This window comes from Panthera onca, chromosome A3 (assembly GCF_046562875.1).
Source record: "Panthera onca isolate mPanOnc1 chromosome A3, mPanOnc1 haplotype 2, whole genome shotgun sequence".
Classification (NCBI taxonomy): Eukaryota; Metazoa; Chordata; class Mammalia; order Carnivora; family Felidae; genus Panthera; species Panthera onca.
This window is the reverse complement of record NC_138341.1, coordinates 109675470-109691828: the sequence shown is the minus strand read 5'-3', so window position 1 is coordinate 109691828 and position 16359 is coordinate 109675470. Positions and strand designations below refer to the sequence as shown.

General features: G+C 54.5%; 1 protein-coding gene across 6 annotated transcripts in view; it reads left to right on the top strand.

The window, feature by feature from the left end:
* Positions 1–289: 289 nt before the first annotated feature.
* The window catches only part of SMOX (spermine oxidase), a 49608-nt gene continuing 33538 nt past the window's right edge, over positions 290–16359 (top strand). For 4 of the 6 annotated variants that reach the window (XR_013554573.1, XR_013554572.2, XM_060613136.2 and 1 more), the window contains exon 1: positions 290–490. The gene's annotated coding sequence lies outside the window, so the exon portion shown is untranslated. Of the gene's footprint in view, positions 491–6617; positions 6814–16359 lie in introns of those variants that run through there. The other 2 variants (XM_078444241.2, XM_060613106.3) reach the window with 2 other exon arrangements.

Sequence of the window (16359 nt, the reverse complement as noted above, 5' to 3'; positions counted from 1 at the left end):
CTGGCTCTGCTGGTCGCCTGGCAGGCAGCCTTGACCCGAGTTACGCCCAGCATCGGGCCGGCAGGGCTGGGCTGGTTACTCTCCTTTCGGGGATGAGTGAGTACGTTTGGCGCCCAGCTAGAGACGGAGCGTTGGGCCGGGGGCTTCGGGGGCGGGCCCCCACCCCTCCTCCCGGGGGCCCGCGGCTCCCGCGGCCCCCGCGGCCCCCGCCTCCCCGCTCCCTGGGGGCCGGGCTTGGGGAGGAGCTTCGCGCGTCCCCGCCCCGAGGCGGAGCAGGGGGCCGGGCCCAGGCGGACCTGGCGGGGTGGGCCGGGGACGCGAGGCGGAGCGGGGCCCCACGCAGGCCGCGGCGGCTGGCTCGGGCCCCTACGGTCCCGGCGGCGGCTGGAGGAGGAAGCCAGACGGCTGGAAGAAGAGGGGAGGAGGAGGAGGAGGCCGAGGCTGGAGCGCCGCTCGCCACAGACTCACTTCCCCGGCTCAGCAGGGAAAGGTACAGAGCGTCCGCCCCCCAGTCCCCTTGCCCCCCCTCCCCCCAGTCCCGAGCCCCCGGCCCTCGCTCACGCCCGCAGGGGTTGCGGCCGCCGCGGGAAGGTGAGGGGCTCCGAACGGCCCCGAAGGCTCCGGCGGTCCGGGGCTCCGGCGGCCAGCGCGGCGCTCGCGCGGGAGGGCTGGGGTGCGCGGCGGTGCCGGAGGCTCGCGGACAGCGGTGGGCGCCGCGCCCCCTCGCTCGCGCCGGGGGAAGCGGTGGTCCGGCCCGGGGCGGTGATCCCGGGGCGGGGGCTGCGCTGGCCAGGCCAGCACGCGGAGGTGGAGGGCAGGCCGGACCCTCCCCGAGCTCCGTGCAGCAGGGGAGAGCCCTGGGCGCCTGGCGGGCGCGCTCGGTGGGCGCAGACAAAGCCTGGCGCGGGCGCCCCGCGGCGACTCGGGCGGTCCGGGGGGTGGGCGCTGGGGACAGAAGAGAAGGCGCCGGGGCGACGACCGGGACTCGGGGAGAGGCTGGGCCGCCCTCCCTCCGGCTGTCCGGGTGGTCTCGGGGGCGGGGAGCCGCTCTCTCCAGAGGGCCAAATAGGGAGCCAGGCTGGGAAAGGGGTAGGGTGTGTTGAGTGCTCACTTTGGGGGAGGGACTGAGGGAGGCCACTGCCTTGGGGGTTGGGCAGGTGAAGGGCCGGTGGACCCCCTCTGAGCTAGTGCTAGGAAGGGGCCACAGCCTCGACGCGATAAGTGCAGTGGCTGGCACGAATGGTAAGATGTGCCCACAGGTTGTTTGCAGAACCTGCTGGTGGTGACACATCCGTGCCAGTCCGTGGGGGGCAACTTGGTGTTTGGAACAAGCCCCAGGGGTCGTTGGAGTGGGCACGAATGCAGGGTTGAGTAGGCGTGCATCGGAAAGTGTGTGCAGTGAAGGCCCCACGTTTGCCCCCCTTCCCTCTTGTTGGGGGCAGGGGGGCAGGGAGAAAGCATTCCAGTTCCCGCCACACGCCCATGCCTCCACTTGGCTCCAAGGTGGTCTGCTCCCTGTCCCACACTCCGATTACTTCCCCTCTTTCCAGGGTTAGAAGTGGCTTCCTATCCCCCGATTCCCAACAGGATAAGAACATGCCTTAATACCCTCCACCCCTCACTTATCGCTCCTTTTTTTGGTTTTATTTTTTCCTTCATCCTTCATTCCCCCTCAGCTACAGATCTACTTCTTTACTTCTTTTCACAGCAGAACTTCTGCAAAGAGCTGTCCGCACTTGCTCCTCTGGAGCACATCCCTCGGCTCCTTCAGCTCACCTGACCCGGCTTGGTCCTACCACTTCACCGCAAACTGCCCCAGTCAAGGTCTCCAGTGATTCCCACACCCCTACAAGCAGGTCTTCTTTGACGACCCCCCCCCCCCCCCCCCCCAACACACACACACCTTGGTCTTGTTGATCTTCTCTCTTTCTAGAGTTAGTATCCTCTCTTGACTTCTGGTTTTCTTCCTCTCTCCCTGGCTAGCCCTTCCTTAGTTGTCTTTGGGGACAACTCCTTCATTCAGCTCTAAAGGTTGGGGGATCCCAGGGCTCTGTCCTCAGCCCCTCTGCTCTCCTGACTCCCCACTGTTTACCTATCCTCCAAGCCCTCATTCTTTCTTCCGATTTTTCAAATCAAGCATTACTTTACAAACGCACTGATCTTAAATGTACATCACTTCTCTTCTCATGATTTTAAGTAGCGGATTTTGTCACCAGCCCCAGCTTCTCTAGCTAGCCACCCATCTGATGGTTTAGGGTATCCTGGATGTCTCATAGGTATGCAAACTTCATATGGATGACACAGAACCCTGGCTGCACTCCCCAAATGTGACCTTCCTGGGCCTTCTCTAAATAGCCCATAACCCACCTACCTTTAAAGACAGGACCAGGGGCGCCTGGGTGGCGCAGTCGGTTAAGCGTCCGACTTCAGCCAGGTCACGATCTCGCGGTCCGTGAGTTCGAGCCCCGCGTCAGGCTCTGGGCTGATGGCTCGGAGCCTGGAGCCTGTTTCCGATTCTGTGTCTCCCTGTCTCTCTGCCCCTCCCCCGTTCATGCTCTGTCTCTCTCTGTCCCAAAAATAAATAAATAAATTAAAAAAAAAAAAAAATAAAGACAGGACCAGATGGTACCAGCTCCTCCCTTTGCCCCCCTCCCCACATCCAGTGCAACAGCAAGTCCTTTTGACTCTTGCTGCAAAATCTATCTCAGGCTTGTTCTTCATGCTCTGACTTCACTGCTATGGCCCCAGGCCATTGCCCCAGGCCAAGCCACCTTTTGGGTCTTGCCCAGGTTTTGTAGTAGCTGCTACCTGCTTTCCCCCAAATTCCCACTTGCCCACCTCAAATCTGTTTTAACAGAACAGCAAGAATGATTTAGAAAAATAGTGATTACATAATCACATTCCTTTAAAACCCTTGATAGCTCCCTACTGCCATTGGAATAAAATTTCAAAGATCAGACCCTCCATGATCTGGCCACTGCTGACCTCCTCCACCCTTATCCTGACCATTGTCCCCTTTGCGTTCTTCCTGATAGCCACATCTGTATCACTTCGGCTCCTTGAACACCCTAAACTTTTTCCTTCTCTGGGTCTTTGCTTGTGTAGTTTCCTCTGCCTGGAATGTTCGTCCAGGGTTTTCTATTGGGCTGGCTCTGCTCCTTCTCATTGTCAGGTCTCAACTTAAATGTGCCTTCCCAGTCTTGGTAGAGGCCCCCTCCCCACTCCCCTGTAATTTGTCATAGCACCTGGTTTCTTTCCTTTCTTAATTATATTTATCACAGTCCATAGTATTTGTTGCAGTTATTTGTTTACTTTGTCCGGCTTCTCAAGTGCTGGACCTTGACTGAATGGCCCATTGCTGTATCTAGAGCATCCAACACAGTCCCTGGCTGACTCTCAGGGAATCTTGAGCCAGGTGGGAAGGTCAGGGCTGGGTTAGGGAGAAAGACATGGGTATTGCAGTCAGTGCAGGAGCAGTGACCCCAAGGACTTTTATTTTCTTTCCACAAAAGCAGTTGTATAAACTGCTGTAAAAATTGGAGAGGGCCAGTGGGATGTGAAGAAGGGACATGGGGAGGGTACAGGAGGCTTAAAAGCAAGCCTGTCTGCTTAGGGAAGATTGGGCAGGTCTGGGGGGTGTAGAGTTGGTGTGGGTTGTGGTGGGTTGGGCATAAATGATTTCCTTTGCTCTCTTTGGTTGAAATCCAGGCTGGGTCCACAGAGGGCTGTGTGTGTGTGTGTGTGTGTGTGTGTGTGTGTGTGTGTGTTTTCTCTAAGTCAGGAGATGGGGGTGATCTGGGCAGACAGAGATTTATTTCAGGCCTATCCCTTGGGTGCCTGCTGGGTGCCCAGCCCTGGAGGACAGGAGTTGGAAGAAGAAGCTGGAGCTGAGCATCTTTCTATAGACCCTTGTCTCTCCACCCACAGCTCTCTTCTTTGCACAAAGGAGCCAGCTGAGAATTAAATTGTGTGGCTGGTGATCTCAGAATGGAGAGCTAAGAGCTAGGGGACCTCAGATCTGGGAGAGCCCTGAATAGAGGGCCAAGGGACACTGTGAGGGGAACAATGGAATAGGGGCTAAGGGTTCAGATCTAAGGTCAGGCTGACATGCCTATGAAAGGTCTTGAGCTGGAATAGGTGGGAGCAAGGAGAATATCCTGGGTGGGAAAAATCAAGCAGAGGCCAAGAGGCTGGGCCAGGGACCTGGTATACTCACTGGGTGCCACACAATGGCCTAAAGACCTTGCAAATATTAACTCCTTTACTCTTCTTAACAGCTCTAGAATGTAGGTCTCATGCCCATTTTACAGATGGGAAGACTGAGGCACAGTCCTATAACTCAGTAGTGACAGAGTGAGGATTTGAACCCAGGCAGCCTGGCTCCAGAATCTGTGCTGTAAACCACTCCACTGTGACACTTCTCCCATGCCACTCACATCCACACCAGCTGAAGGCTTCTTAACTAACAAGTGGTTTTGCCTGACTCCCAGAGGCGCCTGGCCTTGGAGGCTGGGGAGGTAGGAAAGAAGCCATACCCTGAAGGTAGAAGGGGTCCTCACTCAGAGTGGGCAGCTGAGGTCCTCTGCTTCATGCCCCATTTTTTTTCTTCTAGAAAGGGCTCCAGGCCCAGGCCAAGTAGTTGGGCGTCATGCGTGTTGTGGTTTTGGGGTGCTGGGGAGGTCAAGTACTTCTGGTGCAAAAGCAGCTCTCTGCTCGGGATGCCATTAGAAGGTCACCCCTCTGGGTTTAGCATGGCCCTTTCCCCTCTTCATCTGCCTCTGGAGAGCTCATGAGGTCAGGAGGGGCTCTGCAGATAAACCGCCTGTTTTTGGATTACTTTACAATGTTGTGAGGTGGAGCTTTGGACTTGGCCTTGGGGAGTGTGCATGGAGGTTTGAGTAGGGCTGGGTTGAATGTGGGAGCAGAGCTGGGGGACCGGAGAAATGGGACTCGAATTCAGCTTAATCCATATCACTGTTGGTCTTGTCCTTACCTCTTTTTGTCTGTCTGTAAAATGGGATTGGAGAGACTTTTTCTTTGCTCCCTAGAGGTTGCAGAAGTTGGCAACTCCTGAGGTTGCATGCTTGAGTGGCTTCTTGCACACCCAGCATAAAGGAGTGAGGACTTCCCATGAGGTGCCAGCCCCGAGGAACTGGGCCAGGAAGGAGGGAGGCGGGCGGTGGGTGTGGCAGCCCTGTCCTTCGAGGCTTTCCTGTTTGGTCATGAGAACGCCTCTGGGCAGGTCACTTGGCTTCCCCAGGGTCTTGCTGGCCGGCCAAACAAGGGTTGCTGACCATACAGGGATGGAGTTTCTTGGCTCCAAATTCTGAGCCCCACAGTTTAAGGAATCTGCTCATCTATCTCAGCAGATCCTTCCAGTCCCCCAGGGAGAGAAGGAGGCAGAGTTGGTGGCATTCTTTTCATTTTGGGAAACTGCGGCGCAGGGTAAGCACATGGCTGCTAGAAGCTCAGCAGGCCCACGGGTCTCGGGAGTGCCCCTTCTTTGGCAGGGAGACTCATCCACTGAGTTGAGGTGAAAGCTGGGGCTCAGCCTGACACTGTCAGGCTGGAGCTGAGGGTGGACATTCCAGCTGGGTGCTGGACCCTCTTACCTGTGGTCAGCACCCAGTGCCCCAGCCTGGTGCTCAGAGCTACTGGCTACACAGGACAAGAGCTCTCCTCTGCAGGAAATGAGTGAGCCACTCCAGATGTGATATAATGAGGTACTGTTCAGACCAGCTTCCTGGAGGAGGCAGTGCTTGTAGAGGGTCCCCAAGTCCTGGGCAGCGTTAGCTAACAGACGAGGGGATGACATTCCCAGGGGGCAGGGGGAGCCCAAGCTTGGAGTACTGGGTTGAAGCCAGGTCAGGGAAGGTCTTAACTGCCAAGCTGCTGAGTCTAGACCTGATTCACTAGGCCCTGGGGAGCCATTGAAGGTTATAGGCCTCGGGTGCAATGACTTGATTAGACCAGTGGTCTATAAAAGTGCTTCTCAAACTCTAACATAGACATGGATCACATGGGCATCTCGTTAAAATGTAGGCTCTAATTCAGTAGGTCTGGGCCAGGGCCTGGGACTCTGCATCTCCCACATGCTCCTGGGTGGTGCAGACCTGGTCCATGGGCCATCTCTGTGTAGTGAGGGTTGAGACTGGGGACTCGGGGGCCGAAGCAGGTGGGTACAGGGACAGGTGCAGGTCAGGTGGGATCTAGAAGAGGTAAAGGGGACCATGCTGGCTCCTGTGGACTGTGTTGTGGGAGGTGAGGGAAGTATGTAGAGGCTGTGGGATGCAGGGGCCACTCTGCTGGGAGGTGGGACTGGGTGAAGGGGTTCTGGGAGTCTGGGTCTCAGACCAGTGACAAAGGTCTGAGACCTTTGATTTTCAGAGCGCCTGACTGTGAGGAACTCTCAAGACCATGAAAAGGTGTCTTAGGCGACTGCCCCAAGTCAGCCGGGATACAGGGCATCTTATCTTTGCCCACAGCTGAGCCCGGCCCTGTGGGTAGCCAATCTGGGGTGAGCACTCTTCCTGCAGCCAGGGTGGGGCCGAGGAGACTGGGGAGACAGCTGACTCCAGCCCCAGACATGCCATCTTCTCCTAAAAGTGCCCAAAGTCACCCCAGCTACTAAGCTGTCACCCCCAGTGTGTACAACATCCCTTTCCCTGGCCTGTGTGAGTCTTTGTAGTGGCCACCGATGGTTACGTGAGCCACTGTTGGGGTCTTATCCCACTTGGGCCACCTCCCTGCATACCTGGACGTGAGGAGGCCTGGATGCTTCTCTCTGCGCTGCCCCTGACTGGGCCACTACAGGCAAGTGTCTGCTACCCTCTGAGGCCCTAGTTTTCTGTTAACTGAAGGACTTGGTCCCCTCCCTGGGGAGCAGGGGGGAGGGTGACAGGGTTTGCTGAGTGGGGAACCGCATCTTCTCAGAATGGCAGCTTAATGCATTTTAATTTTGGTTTAATATTAAAACTCACTAGTAATGATGGAGTAGATTAAGTAATTTGCCCAGAAGAACTGTCCAGCCTGCTTTAGGGATTTTCCGAGGCCCCTTGCTCTCTGGGCCCTACATAGCCTGGTGGGGTTGGGGTGGGGGGTGGTATCTGAGGGCCCCAGTCAGGTGAGGTCCCTCCAGATGCTGGCAGGAGTAGACAGTCACCTCATCCGGGGGAGGGTGGAAAGGAGAGACTGAGGGGCTCTCAGTCTGAGTTCCCCAAATGTCCCATCGATGTCCTAAAAGGATACTCTTCCCTACCCCCCCACCGCCTGCCATGATCCCTGCCCGTGTGCCCTGTACAGTGCCAGGCTGTTCTGAAAGGTGGGAAGGGGCAGCATTTCACAAAGACTATTCTGAGAAACCTCAAGGGTTTGGGGACAGATAAGGGTAGACACTGTCAAATTCATTCCATCAGCCTATGGGAGATTCAGAATGCATTTAGGAGAATTAAAGGTTCTGACAAGTCCTGCAGAAAAAGAAACCTTTTAGTGTTTTCTAAACTGATTTGACCATGAAAATTTTTTGGGGAGAAGGTGTCCTAATAATATGTTCCACTCACCAGGAAAACACCTGGTGGGCAAGGACTGATGTGGAAAGATGTGGAAAGATGGGTGGGCCCAGAAGGATGGATGGGTAGCTCCCTGGGGGAAGTGGGCTTGGGGGATGGATACTATTTGGACAGTCAGTGGAAGACAAGGGCACTGCAGAGGGAGGATTGATCTGAAGGCAACGTGGGCCTAGAGTCAGCCCTGGGTTCTTGCAGCAACAGCTCTGCTTCACTTCACTGGGTGGTTGAGGAAGGGACCTGGGCGGATGTGTGTGGTGCCTAGGACACAGCGGTCGCCAGGCCGGGGTCTGTGTGATTCTGGGAGGATCATTCCCCTCCCCTTCCCCTGCCATCTCCTTGCCTAAGGTCTCCCAGCCTTTCACCTTGGAGAGGGGGTTTGTGATCTCTGGGCAAGAAGTCAAACTGCTCTGTGGCTCAGTGTCTTCATTTGGACCATGGGGATGACCTTACCTCCCTGGTAGGGCCATTGTGACACGCAAATACTGGTTGGCTGCTCTTTGTGGGATTGACATGGCTGTAGGCAGTGTCTCCAGGAGGGACCCAGGGAAGGGGACAGTTGCTGGGGACATGAACAGGCACAAAGGCCACCAGAGAGCCTGGTGGGGCTTAGGGTGGGGTCCTGATTAGACTGGAGGAGTAATCTGTAGAGGGTAGCAAGGACCTGCTTCCTGGAGGAGTGGCTGGCAGGGTGGGGAGATTTTGACCTAATGAGATTTCACAGGCCCTCCTCTGGGTGTGGGAGTCAGAAGACCCAGAGGGTGCATGTGGGAGACAGGGGCCCTGAGGGCAGGGGGAAGGTGTCAGGGACCTGCCTCCAGGGCCATCAGAGTCTTCGAGCAGGGCAGTGGTTGGATCAGAGCAGTGATTCAGGGGCGTCTGGGTGGCTCAGCCAGTTGAGCGTCCAACTTTGGCTCAGGTCATGATCTCACTGTTTGTGAGTTCGAGCCCAGCGTTGGGCTCTGTGCTGACAGCTCGGAGCCTGGAGCCTGCTTCGGATTCTGTCTCTGTCTCTCTGCCCCTCCCCGACTCGCTCTCTGTCTCTCTCTCTCAAATATAAAACATAAATTAAAAAAAAAAAAAGAACAATGATTCAGTGCGAAATATGGCATGGGTGTGCAGTGATGGTGGGGTGGCGGTGCGGGACCCCCTTCAAATGCACACATTGGGTTTCCTCACAGAATAGCTGTGCCCCTTCTTGGCCCAAAGCACAGGGAGGGCTGGGTTGCTTATGTGACCCTTATAGACCTTTGACCCTTTGACCCTTATCCTCAGATTCTCAGAGCTCTGAGTCACTTTTCCAAAAGGTTAAGAATCTCACCATGTCACCTTCCCGGAAGGGGTGTTGCACATGCAGAAGGGGGAAGGGGAGGTTCCCCTGTGCCCTTCCACTCCCTCTCCCCTCCCTGGTGGCCGGTGGGGACTGTCACTGAGGCTACCCTGCCCTGCCCCTTGCCAAACCTCATTTCCTCCCTGGTGTGAGGATTCTTTGTTCAGTAGCTCAGGTGGAGGAGATGGGGTGTGGCCGCTCACAAGGTGACCCAGGAGAAGTTGCTGTCATGGCGCTGGGGCGGACAGGCTGATGCAGTGATGAAGCGCTCAGGGAGGCCCCGGCAGATGATGCTTCCTGAGCCTTCTTGCTGAGCCCAGCTCCAGGCCCTTGTCCTTCGGTGCCCCGTCTCTTTCTTCCTCAAACAGGCAGGCACCAGGGCTTTTCCTGCTCCCTCTACATCAGAGGCTGAGAGGGACAGAAGCTGAAGAAAAGCATTCAGGTTCAGCCAGAGCAGGGTGGCCTGGCTGTGGGGGAGGGGAAGACCCCCGCCCCCCACCTCCCCCACCCTCCTCGGTCCAGATTCCTTTATCTTCTAGTTGCTTCTTGGGGGAGAATGTTAAGGAAGGTGTGATTTAAGACCAGGAGAAGAAGCACTTGGAAATGATTTGTAAGTTATTAGGAAACAGAAGAAAGAACCTAGCCACCCTCCGCCAACTTTGTGCCAGGCCCTGGCAGACCCATAATTCCTGTCCTCTCCACATGGCTGCACCAGGCATGAGCTGTTGCCCCATTTGGAGCATGGAGATACTGGCAGTGCTGAATGGCATGACTGGGTCTCAAAGCCAAGGTTCTAGGACATCTGGTGTGATGTTCTTTCTTTACCTCACAGCCCCTACAGGGCCTGTCCCCAGACCTTCAACCATACCTCTCTACCCACTGCCAGTTCTCCTCCAAGCCAGCCCAGCCCTCCAAACTCTAGACCCCAGGGAGGAGAGGCTGGTGGGTCCTTCTTTTGGACTGGCCAAAAATGATGAGACTTCAGGTCAGCTAGATTTTAGGGTGACTTGTGGGGCACCTGGGTGGCTCAGCTGGTTAAGTGGCTGTCTCTTGATTTCAACTCAGGTCATGATCCCATGGTTTGTGAGATCGAGCCCTCAGTCTGGCTCTGTGCTGATACTGTGGAGCCTGCTTGGGATTCTCTCTCTCTCCCTCTCTCTCCCCCTCCCCTTTCCCCCACCCAAAGTAAATAAACTTAAAAAAAAAAAAGATGACTCGGACTGGAGACACTTAGGATCACCAATGGGCAAACATCCTTGGGAAAGATTTTTAAACGAAGCTTGTAAATATTTTATTTTTATTTTGAAAGAGAGAGAGAGAGAGACAAAGCACGAGTGGGGGAGGGGCAGAGAGTGAGGGAGACACAGGATCCGAAGCGGGAAGCGGGAAGCGGGCTCCAGGCTCTGAGCTGTCGGCACAGAGCCCGATGCGGGGCTTGAACTCACAAACTGCACGATGGCGGCCTGAGCCGAAGTCGGCTGCTCAACCAACTGAGCCACCCAGGCGCCCCTTTAAACGAGGCTTTTAAATGTTAAATTAAATACACGGATGACTTTTGATCTTCTTTATTTTAGAAAATCAAAAAAATCATACACAGATTCTGTGTCTCCCTCTCTCTGACCCTCCCCCGTTCATGCTCTGTCTCTCTCTCTGTCTCAAAAATAAGTAAAACGTTAAAAAAAAATTAAAAAAAAAATCATACACAATTAATGCAAAACTTTTGAGTTAATCTGAAAATTTATCTCAGGAAAAGACAATGAAATCGACTCATTTCTTGGTTTTAAAACGTAAAGCCTGAGCATTAATATCTTACTAAGTGACTTTTGGAGCGCATTATGTTGGATGGCAGGTTATGGAACCTCTCGGAACCTCAGTTTCTTCCTCTGTGGGATGGACAAATTGGTGTGAGGATTAACTGATATATTCTACGTGAAGTGCTCAGCACTGTGTTCTGTACTTCACATGTGCTCAGCAAAAAATAGTGATAATGATGACAGAATTATAAGAACAGACATTTCTCGATTTCAAAAGCTGGTGAGTTATTAAGTCTGTCTTTGAACTTAACAAAAGGACTTGAAGAATATGTTTATTGTCCAAGCTCAGCGTCTTAACTCTGTAGGTGTTTTATGGATTAAATCATGGGCTCAGGGCCCACGTGTGCATTTTGAAATGAACACCACTGGCTTTTCAGACCCGGTTCCAGCTCTTGCTGGGGTGGGGGCGGGGGTGAGGGTGGGGGTCCTGCTTCAGGGTTGAACTTTATGGAGAGCCCTTTATTGGGCGATCCTGTGTTAGGACTCGTTAGAAGAGCACAGTGAAACCATTCTGAAGTTACCGGGAGGGGAATGTCTTGGGCCAGTGAGAAAGGAGGTGACTGTCTAGAAGGAAGTACGAGTTAGTTGCTCTTAGACTTTTCTATCATGTAGGCAAAAGCAATTAGAACACCATTCCTGGACAGGGCCAGGTGTTTATGGAAGACAAAACCAAGGGCAAAGGGCTGTGGCCGGCATAGCGTAGTGCCTGGCAAGCCTTAGGCCAAGCCTCACCGGGTAGAGAGGCTAGGGTGGCCGCAGCATACCCCACCAACACCTTGGCCAGGAGGCAGGTGGCCTCCCAGTGGCAGCCTAGGTTTTGGCAGGGCAGCTGGGCTGAGCCGCCAGGCTTGGGGATGCCTCCTGCCAGCCCCGAGTGCCTGGCACAATGTGTTCAGTGTCAGCCTGTGGGGAGGGTAAGACGGGAGTGCCAAGCTGAGGGCAGCCCTCGGGCCCGCTGTCCTGGGAGGCTGAGTGGGAGCCTGAGAACCCAGCAAGCAGTGGGCAGAAAGAGATGAGCTCAGTGTCGTCAAGCCCTGCTCTGCCCCTCACTCTCTCTGGGTGGCCTTCATCCCATCTGGGAACCTTTGAGAGCCTGTTTCCTCATCTGTAAAATGGGCAGCAGGGTGTAGGATTAAATGATTCAGTGAATGGAAAGTCCCCAGCACGGGGCCTGGCACACCAAGGGCTCAGTAAAGAGAAGTTTGCTACGGAGTGTGTCTGGTGGCTGGGTTTCTCGAGGATGTTTTCCTGTTTTCCTTTTTTCCTTTTGTGATGGTATGTGTGCCACCTTCGCCTGTGATAAGCTGGGGTGAATGGGGAGGCCATAAGAGAGGGGGCCTTGCCGGAAAAGGGTTTACAGCGGAGGGGTAGGAATCAGTGCTAAGCATTTCACGGCCCCACGAACCCTGCCTGGGCTCGGCAAGCCTTGGGCAGCTCAGCCCTGCCACCGGGGCTGCCTCTTTGTGGGCGGGGTGTCCTGGGCTAGGCAGAGTGGGGACCCCGTGGTGGCTCAGGAGAGAGGATGGGCTCGCAGGAGACCTCCCTCCTCCCCGGGCTTGGAGCCGCAGCACAGACGGGCTTTGTGCAGTCACGAGGGGCCGGCCAGGGGGCACTGTGCCCGGGCTGAGTTTGTCTCACAGCCTCGGTTCTTGTCAGTGGTTTTGAAAGAGTCCGTGGAAAGTGCTGACTGGGCTGTCCTCCTTCACTCCAGACCCGAGGCTGCGGCTCCTGGCAGGGAGAGAGGAGAAGCCCCGCAGGGAAGCCACCTCGTCTGCCGCCCGCTCAGCTCACGCCTCCCAGGCTTCAAGTTCAAGGGTCCCTTCCGCGGAATGGGTGGATCTCCGCAAGGGGACACGAGCCCCGGTCAGGGGGCTGCTGCTCCGGGCCGTGATAGCCCCTGGGCCCTCCCCCCTGCCCGAGAATCCCGCACCAAGTTCTTCAGCCTCAGTTTCTCACCCTTCCTCCCCACAGGCTTGTCGTGAAGGGGAGAGGCGAAAACTAGTTGACACGGAACTTGTCAGGATTGGCCGTGTCATGACTGGTCACCCAAGTCATCCTGCTCCTGCCCTCGCCCTCACCCCCACATCCTGTCATCCAGCAATCCCCAGGAGGTCACCGGAGCACTCTCATCCTCTGATCCCCCCCTCCTGCCTGTCACTTCCTCTGCTCCAATGTCACCTTATCGGCCAGACTTCCCTGACCTCCCCACGCAGAGCAGCTGCGTCTCCCCTCACCCTGCTCCTCTTTTGTTTGGTGGAACTTGTCACCCTGACCTGTTAGATCCCCTGGGGGGTCGGGTGGCAGAGGCCTCTGGTCGTTGCTGTACCCTGAGTGCCAGCCGTAAGGTTTGGCACTCACCAAACGCTTTTGTGGCCGTAGTTGTTTCTTACGGTTTCTTTGGGGGTAAAATAGACATCGCCTAAAATTTACCACCTTAACCAGTTTGTAAGGGCACAGTTTAGTGACATTAAGTGCGTTCACAGTGTTGTGCTACCATCCCCACCACTGTCTGTCTCCAGGTTTTTTTTTTTTTAATGTTTCCAAACTGAAACTAGCCCCATTAAACCCTAACTCCCCATCTCCCCCCTTTCCTGGCCCCTGGCGTCCTACTTGTGTCTACGGATTGGACCACCCTAAGTCCCTCGTATAAGTGGAATCATGTAGTAATTGTCCTTTTTTTTTTTTAAGGTTTATTTATTTTTGAGAGAGAGACAGTGTGAGTGGAGGAGGCGCAGAGAGAGAGGGAGAGAGTGAGAGAGAGAATCCCAAGCAGGCTCCGCACTATCGGCCTGGAGCCTGAAGAGGGGCTCGAACCCATAAACTGTGAGATCGTGACTTGGGTGGGAATTGGAAGCTTAACCGACTGAGTCACCCAGGTGCCCCAAGGTAATTGTCCTTTTGTGACTGGCTTATTTCACTTAACATAACGTCCTCAAGGTTCATCTATGTTGTAGCAGGTGTTAGAATGTCCCCCCCCCCCCTTTTTTTTTAGGGCTGAATAATACTGCATTGCATGCATATACTCCATTTTGTTTACCCATCTGTCCCTGGACGTTGGGTGGCTTCCCCCTTTTGGCTATTGTCAATAATACTTCAGTGGACATGAGTGTCCAAATATGTCTTCAAGACCCTGCTTTCAATTCTTCCACATATATACCCAGCAGTGGAATTGATGGATCACATGGTAGCTTTATATTTAATTTTTAAAGGAACCAGCACACAGTTTTCCATGGCAGCTACACCGTTTTACATTTCTACCTACAGCACACAAGGGTTCCAATCTCTCCACATCCTCACCATTTTATTTATTTATTTATTTTTATGGTTGCCGTCCTAATGGGTGTGAAGACCAAACATTTTTGAATGAATGAATGAATGAGTGAATGAAAAGTCTGTCCCTTGCTTCCTCCCGCCCGTGTTTTCACCCCTCCCCTCCCTGGGCCTCATTTTCTCTCCTGCCTTGTTCATGCATCTCCAGTGTCTTCCCCACTGGCTACACCCTAGGCCTGGAACATGCCCCCCTGCTTTAAGATGCAGCTAAGGCTTCCTCCCCATCCTCACCCCTGCTCCATGTCCTGGGCATCTCACCTGGACATCTCACTGCTCTGCACCCTGCACTATGCTGGGTCTGCAATGCCTGTATTGTTTGCTGAGCGCAAGCGTGACCATCCTGCCTCATTCTCTGGAGGGTTGGGATGCCGCCTGTGGAATCTTGTGCCCTCTGGGGTGTCGGGGCCATCCTGCCCCTTCTCCTTGGTGCCCCCACTGGGGCAAGCTTTCACGCGTGGCCGACTCACCTGGGGAAGCTCAGGGGCGCCCGTCATGCCTGCAGAGTGGCTTAGGTGGTGGCGGCTGCAGCTGCAGAGGAAGGTCAGGTGAATGCGGCCACGTGGGGCCAGCAGCTTGGAGGAGGAGCCCTGGAGGGAGGGAAAAGCGGTGTTGAGAGTTGATCTTGTAAGCAGTCTCTCCGAGCCTTTGCCGTTCTGCTGCTGGAGCTCCTTTCTCAGGTATCCCCTGGAAATCCTCTCTGACTCCTTTCCCTGCCCCCGTTAGGTGCCTGGCCCATGTTCTCCCGCATTCACCATCCCAGCTGTTATCACATCTTCAGCATCACGGCTGTTATCACATCATGTACATTCTCTCTTTAATCCATTGCTGTGTTCTCCCCAGGGACTAATGCAGTGCCAGGCAGGGCTGTATCTTGGGGGAGAGAAAACATCTAAATCTCTCTGAAGACTTCTGATTGGAGAGCTTAGGACTCATGAGAAAGCAGAGCAGATATGAGGGCAACTACTGTTCCACAGATGGAAATCGAGTCTTCCCCAGGATCACTGAGAGCTAGACCCTGTCCTGTACGCCCCCGCCCCAAGAGTCTGATTTAGATGACCCAGCATGGGGGCTGGGGATTGGTCATTTGTAAAAATCTCCAGGTGAGTGTGAATCCCTGGTTAGGTAGGAGTGCCTGTCTCGTGGGCTTGTAAATTGTGGGGCCTGGGCCACCTTGTCTTTTTACTCTGCCACAGCCCTGAATTTCAGAAACAAGGGAGCTGGGCTCCTGGGTAGAATGGGGATTTTGCCTGGGGGTCTCTCCCTCGGGGGTCTCTGGGGAGACAGAATTGCTGACTGTAGTTAGTTACCTATTGCTGTAACAAACAACCCCCAAATGTAGTAGCTTAAAACAGTAATAAACATTCATCATCCTCAGAGTTTCTGTGGGTCAGGAATTTGGGAGCAGTTTAGGTGGGTGTTTGTGGCTCGAGGTCTCTCAGGAGGTGGAATCAAGATGTCGGTTGGGGCCACACTCATCCGAAGGCTTGCCTGGGCTGGAGGATCTGCTTCCTGGTGGTTCACTCACAGCTTGGCAAGATGGTTTGGCTGGTGGTAGGACTCTTGCCTCCTGGGCCTCTTGATAGGATTTCTGGAGTGTCATCACAAGGTGGTGACCGGCTTCCCTTTGATTAACAAGAGAGCACGTGGACGCAACAGCATGTTTTCTGACCCAGTTTCAGAAATCATGCTCTGTCACTTCTATGATATCCTATTGGTTACACAGGTCAGCTTGGGAGGGGACTACACTAGGGCACAAGTACTAGGAGACAAAGGTCATCGAGGGCCATCGTGGAGGCTGGTGACCACATGGGTGGTCATTTCATTGTACTTACAGCCTCATAGGTCTTGCCTGGGAGGTCCAAGCACCCCCAGGAAGTGGGATGGCCTTCTCTCCTAATCTTTGTTCCTCCCCTGTCATCAGACCATGGCAGTTATCACCATGGGCTGGGGTGGTTCTCTTTGAGGCCTGGAGGTCTTGCTCTGGAGTCATCCTTCAGGAAGGTCTGAGACTTCTCTACTGGCTCAACGTCCCTGCCACATTTGGTCTCCTGGCCCAGGCCTCCCTTGGTGACCCTGATTAGTATGCACTTGGGCCTGTAGGAAAACAAATATAAAAACCATTGCTGCTACATGCCTGGTTCTGGGCTAAGTATTTTGCATTGTCGCACTCAACCCTGTGAGGCAGGCACTCTTTTTTTTTTTTTTTTTAATGTTTATTTATTGTTGATACAACACAAGCAGGGGAGGGGCAGAGAGAGGGGGACCAAAGATCCAAAGTGGTCTCTGTGCTAACAGGCTGACAGCAGCAAGCCCGATGCAG